Raw genomic sequence first — 12,689 nt, 5'->3', positions numbered from 1 at the left:
GATGAGCTTCTGATATCAAGAACTTATTGTCCCTACATGTTGTGACAAGAGTGGGAGGAGAGGAAAGACTTGGTGTGGAAATGTGGAAAATAAAGGAGGTGAGCCTTTTAGGTCCAGTCTGAAAAGGCAGAAAATTGTGATGCTGGAGAGCTTGTGCTGAGGATCAAGGGCAGAAGAAATCACCTTATGTATATAAACAAAAACATGGACAAAAATTTTGCATTCTCTGGCACAGTTTAAGGAAGAAGCAGAGAAAGCTGCAATGAACTCTGCAGCAGATACAGATCACAAGGGACATGTGACAGCTTGTGGTTTGTGAGCTGTTCTCACACGGGCTTTATCCTCACAGATGCTCACCAGCAGAAGGATGAAAAGGTAGTGTCCCTGAAGCAATCTTTGTTATGTCTCATCTCACAAATCATTGCAAAATTGGATGAATGGGAAAAGTCAGTAGATTATTTCAGTACAAACCCGTGAAAAGCTTTCTCAAGAAGGAATCATATAATAAAGCAAACCATTAATAGTTGCTAGAATTTGAAAACTGAAGGTAAATTAACAGGGAAGCCCATGTGATAAACTCAAAAATATTAAATAGTTATACAGAAAAATTACACAGGCTGTTGATGGGATTTATTAATTGCATTCAATGGGGATGTTAAAAATAGAAGTGAGAAAAGGACTAAGACTGATGTCAGCAAGTATTTAGACCTAAACTTACAGCACAAAAAAAGAAAACTAAATTAAAAGCAATGTTGCCATAATGTCTGGATAATTAAACAGATGTTCTTTTAAGTAGAAGCAGCAGACTTTTTCAATGTTTGGAAAACTGAAACACAGGGAAAAGATCTGCAATGAGTCCTGAGTGTGTTATTAAACAGGGACATAGAAATAACATCTCCAACTTTACTGATAAGGTGGATAGATCATATTTGCGCAATTGCACAATTTACTAGAGGCACAACTACTAAGTTCTTGCTTTTAATTTTGCTTTTTCATGCTTGAAAAATCTTTTTTGATAAAAGTTTTCTCAGTTTATGCTGCCTTTTGTAGATCTTTGTTCCTGTTAATATGTGAGGCAAGAAAAAGAATTTGTGGAACCTGAAAACTTAGAAATTGGGAAATATTATTGTTACTATTGTTTTTCTTTTAAAATGTTAATCTGTTTTAAAATCAGCAGTATTGAAAGGTTATTTGGAGTGGAACCAGCAGAGTAAACTACAAGTGGTCTGCAGGAATCACTGGCATTCTTTAGAACAACAGTCTATTCACAGTAGATTTCAAGTACAAAGCTTCCTTTAGATATGTGATTGATGCACTCTTTTTTTAACAGAATCATAGGAATTTTGTTTACCTTAATCTATTAAGAATTACAATTATAAATAAAATACTGAGGTATCCAGCATTTTCATGTATTTCTAGTAATAGTGTATGTTGTGAATGGTCAAATTCTTACCAAAACAAACCATGATTGCTACAGATATCTAACAGCTCTGAGGAGTAATTACTGAGAAAAAAAAAATGCTTTTCAGAAGGGAAAAAAGCTTTGATAACTTTAAATTAAAAGTAAAACCAAATAAACCCACTATTGTCCTGCAGATGTGAGGCAGGAAAAATTCCCCTTGAATGGATGAGAAATAAGACAGCCTTGAGTACAAAATGACCTCTCCATTCGTTTTCAGGCAATTTTAAATATGAGAGAGGTTGTTCACACAATCAGAACTCAGTATCTATAATAACAAAAACCAACATTACCACCTCAGATTGAGCAGGTTAGGACTGGGCTTCTGGCTGACTCCTGGCCACATGCTTTGTGGTGGCTCTTTCTCCCAGACTAGATTCTGTAGAACCAGTTCACTCCTTTGAAAGATATTTTTCACTTTATTTTCTTAGTTCTAAACACTATCTGTCATTTCAAAAAATACCTTTCCCTAGGTTATATTGTCTCCCAATGCCATCATTAAATCTTGGCATTAAAAAATGGGTATTTTTGAAAGCTAATAGACTTCAAGTTTAAACCCAAGCTACAGAACCAGAAACCTGTAATAAGCAGATCAGTGAAAAAAAAAAGTCACTGCCTTGTTCATGGTGAATTTAGGGTTGAAAGATCAGCTAGAGATAGCTCTAGTATACAGACAGTAAAAGGAACAAAAGAATCATTATTTGCTATGGCTCAGGCTATTAATTGCTGCTTAAAAGTAATCAATATTTGTGCAAACATTGGAGGAGGCATCTTTAAACATGGAAAGGAAAAATTTTCGGAAGTATATACATATGCATCCTCCTTAGCCAAGGAAAAGCCTGGCAATGTCATGAGGAGGTTATGGAAGAAACTGGTGCACAAGTTTTGGTGGAATAGAAAAGGGGCATGTGGAAAAATACAAAGGGAGAATGACATAACGCAATCACAGTTTGTGTAATCCAAAATTCCCTCTTGACATTCAGTCAAAATTATGCAAGACATGCATTTAGACTCTGGATCTCCTGGGCCATGCAGAATTGGTATAGCTAGCGAGATTCTTCAAATTACAAGTATTCCCTATTCCTCAACCAGAACAGCAGAGGGTCATTTTCAAGGGCTATCAGAGCAGTGATGTTTTGGACATCATTTTGAACAAGTAGGGACAGAGAAATGTTGAAGAGAAGCAGCTGTTTCAGCTATGATAGCAGAGCTTAAATGTGGAAAGAGAGAAAAAAGACCCATTCTCTTGGGGATGTTTGGCAGTAAGATATCCCTCTGGATGTGAGAACGTAAGGAAAAAACCTGACTTGCTGATGTTCAAGCTATAGACCTGAAGAAATTATTAGTAAGGGGAAGTTGTGGATGACAAACTAAAAAAAAAAAAGGCACAAAAAAAGGCAGGACAAGAGAAAAATGGAGTGTAGAATAGGTGAGGAAGAAAAAATGTAAAAATTCCACAGGACAAAGCTCAAACTCATTGTCTCATGTTAAAATTTCCCCTTTGTAGAACTTGCTCTAGAACGTAGTCAGGGCTTCAGCATTTCCCAGAAAGATCCAGGCAGGCAATCTTAATGATTTCTGTAAATTCTCCCTCTTAATGTCAGTGTGGTTGGCCAGTGAACAAAGCCCGTGAGGCTGGCACCACTGTGTATAATGGACCCTAATTTGGTTTGTAATTATTTTTTCTATTTGTTTCATTGTATTTCTTTCTGTAGTAATTTTGGTTTCCCAGATATGTTTTAAGTATATTTTGTAAAACAATAAATGATTTATGAAGAAGGACATACGCTGTTCCAGCTGTGTTGGAAGAGGTAAGAATAGGGAGGGAATTAGATAAATATAAATGTTTATAAAACATTTTTCAGCAATATTAGCTGGCAGGATCTTTTTAAAATCTTTGACAAACATGGGAATAGAACAGCAAGACCAAAAGTAAAGTTCAGCTTTAAATATTCCTTCTAATACTTTTTCACTCTTTTTTTCTTTAATACCTTTTTCTCCTTTTAATTGAGACCTCAAGGGAAGGAAGAATATTATAATTTATGGTAATGAATTTCAGTCCCTGGCCTTGTTTTCCCTCTTCTGGTGTCATAGTACCAAGACTTATTTTGCTGGGTTATGAAGAAGAGGAAAAGATCTATTAAAAGTGCTGTGCCAGGAAGAAACTGTAAAAAAAAAGGTAAAAAAATTTTTGCAGGTAAAATGTATAATGAGATAGTCAATGGTTTCCATATACCTAAAGGCTCTTGCAGCATTTCAGAACTTATTAGGGGAAACCAGGATTCTTTAAAGAATCTGAAAGTGAACATTATGAGTGAGTCACTAGGTGGGAATTCCCTGCAAGGTGCCCCCTAAATCTCCTGTTCCAAAGATCTGGTATGAGAGTGTCATGAGACCAGATCCTATTTGAATGCAGGACCCAGGCAGCACCCACGTGTGGAAATTTGCATCCCATGGGAATATTCTTCAAGCTGGATTAGGAATTGCAGCCCTGGCCTTGATTACTGGAGGCTCAGTTTCAAGGCTTGACCCTTTGACATTAGAGAAGTTAGAGCAGATCCCATTATCTCTTTTTTTTTTTTTACCAGAAATGTAACTGATTAATTAGAAGTCTTTTCTGATGCAGTTATTACTGAACTAGATTTAGCTCCTGAGGCAAAAGGGCAGGTGGTCTTGATAGATCATTTGTAAGTAGAAATGAACATTTTATTAATTGAAAAAAAGCCTTTATTTCCCCTGATACTTGTGGATTTGAAGGCATATTTATGTAGATTTCTTCCTTTTAATCTGGCCACAGTGATGACATTAAATTATTTTAATTCCTACTGCTCTATATTCAAAAGTGGTTTTCAGTCTGCAGCCCACACAGCCTTGAATATCCACAGGTTATTTTTGAGTGTGCTGTGAAAGGTAAATTAAGAACAACAAAATGACTCTCAGAATTATGGAAATTTTATATTCTCTATGCAAATTCTGCCCCCTCTTAAAATCTTTTTAGGTGCCTAATAACAAAAAAATGCAAAAAGCTTCTCTGGAGAAGAGCAAGAGTAAATATCAGTTCAGGTTACTTGGCTTTTTTTTTCTTTTTTTTGCTTTACAATTTTACCATCATACAGGAAGAGAACAATAACTTATTGCTAGAAATGATGTATTATAATAAATGAAGGTTGAAACTTTCTTGCACATAAAACAATAATATGCCTGCATTATAATTTAATACTACAGTCTTAGGACAAAAACTATAACATGATTGAGCAAAAGGATTGTGCAGATCATTCATTTATGTAAAAATATTATGAATATTAATTTCTTGTGGGTGTAGGTTCCATAAAGCAATCTCAATTTCCTTTTGACCATTTATTGAAAATCATGTTGAGTTTTCTACACAACCAAACAAACGTCAGTAAAAGGCTACTATGAATTTCCTGATTTCCTGGCTGAATTAAAGGTTCTGTTGATGTTCAGTATCCTAGTTCTGTTTCAGCTCTGAAAAGAGACTTGTGCCACATGCAATCATTACAGAGGTAAAGACTTTACCTTCTGCAATATATTTAGAGCAAGGACTGACTTCTTTTCTCTATAGGCATGAGTTCATGGTCAGTGCTATACAAATAAAATTTGTAAACCTCTTATTTGTGATTTTAAATATGGCTGTTTCAGTTCTTTAATACAGGCAATTCAGGAATTTAGTCACTCAGTACAATGTGTTTCTAGGTTTTTAATTTTGATTTTTATTAAATTTGTAACAGTTTCTTGTCCATATAAAAAGATGTGATCTTGTTCTAATTTGTATGGTGGTTTTTGTCCTCATATTCCAGAGGAACTAAACTAATTTTAATATTTAATTTTAAAAACCCACTAAGTCAAATGATTATAATAGTAACTGTACTGACGATATTATGCCAACAAGCTGCTTTAATTGTGGCTTCTTCTTTTATCAGAAGGAGCAAAGCGGAGTTACTTACCTTAGATCTAATTATGGCTGATGAAAATCACATCACTTCTACAAGATTATTTTTTGTGAAAAAATACAAATAGTGGATACCCAATTTTCTATCCTACATTTGCTGTTGCTGTCCATGAAGAAGAGATTAATTCAAGTCCTTGATTCATTTTAAATAAATACATATGAATGTTTATAATATCACACAAATATGTTTATATAAATATTTAATATAAATCTCTCCTTTTAAATTCCTTTGCTTCCAGCTGTTGGCTCCATGACTGTTGTGACTTGGGTTTTTGTCAATATCAAGCAGTGGTACTTAAGCTCACTGTAGGCAAGCAAACATCAGAGCCAGGATCTGCAGAGCTATTCCCAGTCCCTCACAGCATGATCCAGCTCTGTTGGGTGCACTGATAGAGGCTTGATGTTCTGTGAAGCAATATATGTCCTTATCTTTTCTTTTTTCTTTTTTTTTGGGGGGAGATAATGTAGGTCCCTGAAAATCTGCAGTAATTTTTGGGTGGGTGCATTTTGAAAATGTACTTAAAGCTGTGACAATCCAATTTCTGTAAATATTTTAGAGTATTATAAAAGCTGTAATGGCTGAAATAGATTTAATTCCTATACTTAGTGTAAGATTAGAAGGTAAAATCTTTCTGGATTGGATGTTCAGGAGCAGAGGGGTTTGCTAATTAGATTTAATTTTGTCAACCTGCGGTGCTTGATAAAATTCAAATCAAACACTCTGTTGAATTGACAAGCTATGTCAAGCAGTGCCAAACTGTAAAGAAAATGAAAAAGAAACAGATATTTGGTTTCTGGCTGGAGGTACTGTCTGCCCAGCAGTAGCTTACCTCATGACTGGGGATTTTATTCTCTTTTTGTTTATCTTCATTGTTACACCCTCATTTGACTCCAGGTTTCCTCACAGTGGCCACTGTTGCTGCTTTGTGTGCCCATCTCAAGGAAGGTGACAATTCTGCTGGAAACTATGGCTCTGGCTGTACGTGGTTGGAATCGCATTAATGAAAGATCCAGGGGATGGAGAGACACTGTGACAGAAGTGTGCCTGGAACAGACAGGCATTTGAGATTAAGAGAGGGCAGATACTAAGGACTGTTAGGAACAGAAGTGATTAAAAAAAATAAAATAAAAAAGAGATTGATAGTTTGGATGGCCTCAGGCAGAGAATAAAGTTTGAAATAGAGAAGCACAGAGGCTGGCAGCAAGAGGAAGGCAGTCTGGAGTGAGGAAGTGAACTGATAGTGGAAGAGAAGGTGTTCTACATAATCAATGCCTCATCCAAAACACCAGTGTTCCGTGTAACATTGCTGGAGATCAGCCTGCTGGAGAGAGGAGAGATACTGTGAGGAGCCCAAGGAATGTCAAATTACCTGTCTGACAAAGTATATGAACATGATGTTCATAAATATTCTAGTGCATTACCAAAGCAGGTGCTAAGCTGCGTCTGCTTGAGGAAGAGGATGAATTCTGCTTTTACCTGATAGGATTTTCTATCTAGGAAATTATGCTGACTTCTGTGCTGAGATCAGACCTATTAATTGTCAGTTCCTCTTTCATACAAGTTGTCTGTACTGAGTCCTGAGGCAGGGTACCAGAGAGCTGAGATGTACCTTTGACTGCTGCGAACATGAAGCATGGCTTGGCACACTTCAAATATCTGTGATTCTTTTTCCCTTCCTCAATCTCTTCCAAAAATACCTTAGGGCACAGGTGATCCTCTTTTGTGATCCTCTTTTTTTTGTAGGGACTCTAGCACTTTGTTCATGAATTAGGGCTTTGAAGCTCTACTATGTTTAACACAGGTTACTTCTTTTTTTTTTTTTTTCCTTTTATTTTTTTTGGGGCAGGCTTTGGTTAAGAAGATAAGGGATTTTCTATTAAGCCATATTATATTTGACTTGTCTTTCTCATCCCTCTAAGGATAAAAAGAAGTTGTTGGGCACACACATAAGAGTATGTACAGGAGATAGGAAAGTTGCAGAGGTGTACTGGGGATGGATAACTCTGACAGTCTGAGTTACTGTGACTTCACCAGATCTATTGTGTCACAGTGACTGACTGTGTACATGTCCTTGCCCACCAGAGACAGACAGCAAGACAAAATGTTTTACCTTCAAGCCTCTTCCAGTATAGTAATGCTGTTGAATGTCTAAGCTACTTGCTGTTTTTCAGTTATAGATTACTTTTTTCCTAATAAAATAAAATATTACACAGTGTCCTGATGGACTGAATATTCCATAAATGAGCCACCCTTTCCACTGCCCTGTTCTTTAGTGGAATTACTCTCAGCAAAAATATTTAGTACTTATGTCTTGGCAAGTTGTGACTTAGGATTGTGGAGTGCACAGTGCAGGTCCTTGTCAGAAGAGGGGACCCCCCATTCCAAGGTGTGAGACATGTAATTTATAGCAGCAGTTAAGGGGCAGCCCATGTACTAATAATTTAATCACAGCTCAAAACTTTGCCAAACTGCACTCCATATTGCTGTGGCTAAATTTGCTGTTAGAGCTGGAGCTGGCCAATGGAGAGCTGCCTCACTATTGTGAGATTTAAGCATACTACTGGCTTTCCTGGAACTCTCTATATGCCCACCTCTTTTTTTTTTTACAGAATGTATGTAAAGTTTTAAGTAATTTAAGTGCTTTGAAAAATCAACTCATAATCTCAGTGCTGAGAAACTGTGAGTGGAAAGATGCTTATGAGGTTACATTGGGTAAAGCCTTTGGCACTGTTCACTGCAGCCATAAAAATCCAATGAGGAAATGATGAAATTGTGTCAGAGGAAATCGTTCCAGCAGGAAACTCAAAACTATCAAAATAAATAAATATTGCTGTCTTGTGCAATGTTAATGACAATTTGGAAAAAAGATACTTTGGACCTTTTTGTCCAGATGTTGGAAAAAAAAATTGCATAATGCGGTTTAAACTATTTTCTTTGTGATAAACTCAAGGGTGGGGCAAAAATCTCAGCATCTACTGAGTCTCATTTACTCTAAAATGACTGGAGTAAATCTCAGTGCAGCAGGACAGAGTTTGTTCATGAAGGTCCCTTTTTTGCTTAGACTTATAAAGACAATACATTATAAAATGAAGATCATGGGAAAGTCTTATACACACTCCTGGTGTGACTCAGAAAAGCAGTACAAAAGGGGGCTTGTGTAAATATTCTGCATTATATCTAAATATATTTTTGAAATGTTGCATGTGATAAATCAGAGAACACCGTAATGTCCAGTGGCAAGTTTGCTCAAGTTAAACCCATTTTCCAGGTCTTGCAAAAAAAAAAGTGTTCTTTAGAGTTGTTCTAGAAACCAGTTACCAGAGTTTGTCATGCAATATTTCTTCATTGTACTGAAAAAGTGAAGCACAGCCTAATATAAATGTTTACTTTTGCTTGACTCATTTTGAGGTGCATTTATTGGTGCAGACCTGTGGCTCTCTTTGGGTAAAATTTCTCTCTCTGCAGAGCAGAAACATTATGTTACAATTAAACCTCTATTTTCAGTGCTCAAGTGGGACTTCCATGGTTCATAGACCCTGTGTTGAAGTAATTTGCATGTTATTACTATTTCACTACTTTGTGCCTGAAGTAGGTTGTACCATGCTTGGCAAATATTTCTGGGAGAAACATGCCTTAAGTCAGCAGATAATTTTCCAAATAGGCAGAGGGTAAAAGGAAGATATATGGATTTTCATGTGACTATTTTTAGTGCTTGTCCTTGCTGTCTAATTCTCTGTGACATGGCAGTTGTACAAAAAATATTCTAATGAAAAACACAGGTTGAGATTTTATTTTTTTCCGCCTCTCTCAAGTAAAAGACCTCTTTTATGGCATTCTTCTGAGTCAGAACAAGAACAGTACAGTGAGCTTTAATGCACTGGAAGGGTTAATCCAGAATTGCCTCTTCTGAATAATCTTTTGTGTTTCCTGCTGTTTTCTTTAAATACTTCCAGCTGCATAACTACTGTAATAGCTATCCTAATTTCCAACCAATGGCCAAGAAAACATGAAATTTCTCTCTGAGACAGTCTGATTCTCAGTTTTCCATTTGGCTTCAGTGAGAGCTAAACCACATGTTTAAGATTCTAGTAGCATATAAAGGTTTCTGATAACCACAGTGGTGTTAATTTATAATCCCTACTAAAATTTTCTGTCCTTTCCTGGCGAGTACCACAAATGAGCATAATGTTTCTTACAGGCTATTTTGAGTTATGCATGTATGACAAGAACAGAAAAGGCAGCCTTTTGCAATGATAGTGTAATCTGGTGTGCAAGAGCATGTCACAGTTGCTGACAAGCTGAACATCACATACTTGGTTCAGGAAGCGTACACATATTGAAATTAAGTTTATATTCTTAGTCATTAAGAAAGAGAATGAAAACAAACCAATCTCACTGCTTTTTAGTGAGCCTGATACAATGGATGCATCAGAATCAATGGCACTGAAAGTAATGGTGTGAGGCTGCTTGCATCATTACTCTGCAGACATTTCTCTTGCCCATTTCCCCACTGCTCACAGAACTTATCTTGGTGGTTTATTCCTTGTGCCACATCTTCAGAGAGACAATTTTGCACAAATTATTTTTTCTCATCAGGTATGATGTTATAGGTTTCTTTTTGTGGAGCTGGGAGGTACCAGTAAAAATTAGCAGCTCAGGGGAAAATAAACCCTCAATCCCTTAAGGACTGTTAAATTCTTAATACTGAGCTAAAATGAAAGTGACAGCTGTTTATTGGTTTAGGAGCTGTACACCCAAACTCTTTTCCTAGCTGGATCAAGGCTCTGGTCAGGCTGCTTTTACTTTTCCTACCTTCTGGCCATTGTGCTTACTTGGACTCTAAATCTTCTGTGCATAAGTGCTTGTGGAGTGCATGGTGTGCACAGTGCAATGAGATCATCATTCCTCTTGCTGCTTTGGAGTCGTGAGCTCAGAGGTGGCTACAGTGATTACGTACACCCCGCCTTATAACTATATATAGAATAAATATAGTTATAGAACCTATAACTATAGATTCTATTACCAAAAATAAAAACCAAAAAACAAAATATATCCAGTATTTCACTGCTCAGTGTCTGAGGTATAAGGACTGCAGAGGGTAAAAAGAGAAGGAGGAGGGAATGCATAACACCAGAGATGACTAAGTTATGGGTCTGGGTTCAGCTAAGCAGCTACAGACAGTAACCTGACTTTGAGGCACATCATCTGCTTTTACACTGGCCTACTTAGATGGCAGTGCATTCCCCTGAGATACTCCTCCAGAAGCAGCTAGGACTGTGGAAAGGCTCTGTCAGCATTAGCTGCTCTGGCACACATTATGAGTTTTATGGTACAGTAGAGGCTTTGTAGCAGAGCCTGCACCCCGATTGTCCATGGTAGACTATATTTGTACTATTAAGTGCCTGTCCAATTTTTGTTCCATCTCATAAGTCAGGAGGGAGAATATGTCTGTTAGAAAACCCCAGAATAGGCACAGGGAAGTATTTGGAACAAATGAATGTCAAAGGACATCTCTGACTAGTACAGTACAGCCACAATGAGTATTACAAATAGCCCACTTCAGCCCAAAATAGCTACCCTGGTTGTGTGGGAGTTACTGAATTCAATTATTTTCAGTGTGTTTCCTCAACTATAATATTGATCTTAAACTAATTAGCTATTACTAATGGTGGCTGTAAATCCAAAGTTACTCATTTGGGAAGAGACTTAAACATGGTCAGGGAGTCACACCTCATAATTGAGGCTTAATTAGAATCAGAATAAGGATGTCACAGGTCTAAAAATTTAAATGCTCTGTTACTGTTAAAAGCCTTTAATAATGTAAATAAAGAAAATGAAGGTGTTTTAAATTAAAAAAAAATTAGAGTAAGATTTTACCAAAAGAAATTACAATCTAAAGGAGAGACAGTAAAATTATCTCATTGGTTTTAGTTATGCTCAGTGGCATGTGGGTTTCAGATTAGATATTTCAAAATGATAAGTAATATAGAGAAAGGAAGAGTAATCTCTGGCTGTACATGCAGCTCTTTCATAGGTCCTATGTAGTTTTTGCTTGTGTTTTATTACTAAATGAATATGAAGTAAATGATGCTGTCCACAATGGCAGGAAAAGAAAGCATGACACAATTAAAGACCCAAAAAATATATAGCCACAGCTCAGTATAGAATTGTGCCCAGATCTCACAAACTAAACTCACAAACTGAACTCAACAAAAATAAATAATTATTTGTACTAGACTTTTTTTTATAAAACTATGTCTGCCCTCTTAGTGGCAATCTAATAAAGTGATAGACTGACAAGTTAGCTCTTCGCTAGTAAAAAGAAGTGGTGAGGGACAAATTTATTGCACACAGGGAATTAAGAATCCATGTTGATGACCTATCTGTGTATTTACTGGCTTCCTGGGGAAGGATGAAGTGGGTAAGAGTCCTAGAAATAGTGGTGTGTTATATTCCAGTTTTCTCGGTGCTCAATTAAAGGAGTCTCCCTTTTCTTATACCCTGGCAAGACACCTCTTACCTACCAGCGCCCCATACATCTGGGATGTGAGGTATTGAGTTCTTACTGCAATGCCATGGCTCCCCAGAGCTTCTTGAACAGCAGTGCAGAAGAGATTTTTGGAAGAGCTGGACAGATGAGGCCCCTTTGACAGGATCTCTCAGAGAAGCACTTCTCTCTGGTGCTCAGGCTGGAGGTGTGCACTGGCAGCAGCTGAAAGAGGCACAATGCACAGTAAGCAGAAATTGCCATGAAACCATTGAAGCCATGATGTTTGACTCAAGCCTTTTCAGTTAGATTAATTTATATCAATTCCCTGCAATAATCGGAAACTAATTTGAAGATGAATAGGTGCAATGATTAATGGCATTATTGCAGGCGCTTTGAACTAAGAAAAAAACAAAATTAAAAGGTAATGATGATTCATAAGGGGTGTTAGATGCTAGATGAGACTCAGAAAAGATGTGGGTAAATGATACAGAACGTCACTCTGGACAGTTCCAGCTGGGGGAGATCTGAAGTCATGTCATTGCCTGGTTCTGCGGCTGAAGATCATTCTTGGAGCAGGGGCCTTTAACACCGTTGTGAAAATTGTAAGATCCACGATGTTGCCTGTGTGAGACTTAAATTTACAATGGCTCCCAGTGCATCTGACCTGTGTGTGCGATGAAACAGAGTGCCCAGAGGACTGTCCTTTTCTAACACTCTACCCTGAGGGGCTGCATTTCAGTTCGCAGGCTTTTTGTGGGTTTAAAAATAA

This window comes from Camarhynchus parvulus, chromosome 2 (genome assembly GCF_901933205.1).
Source record: "Camarhynchus parvulus chromosome 2, STF_HiC, whole genome shotgun sequence".
Classification (NCBI taxonomy): domain Eukaryota; kingdom Metazoa; phylum Chordata; class Aves; order Passeriformes; family Thraupidae; genus Camarhynchus; species Camarhynchus parvulus.
This window is presented reverse-complemented; position numbering follows the sequence as displayed.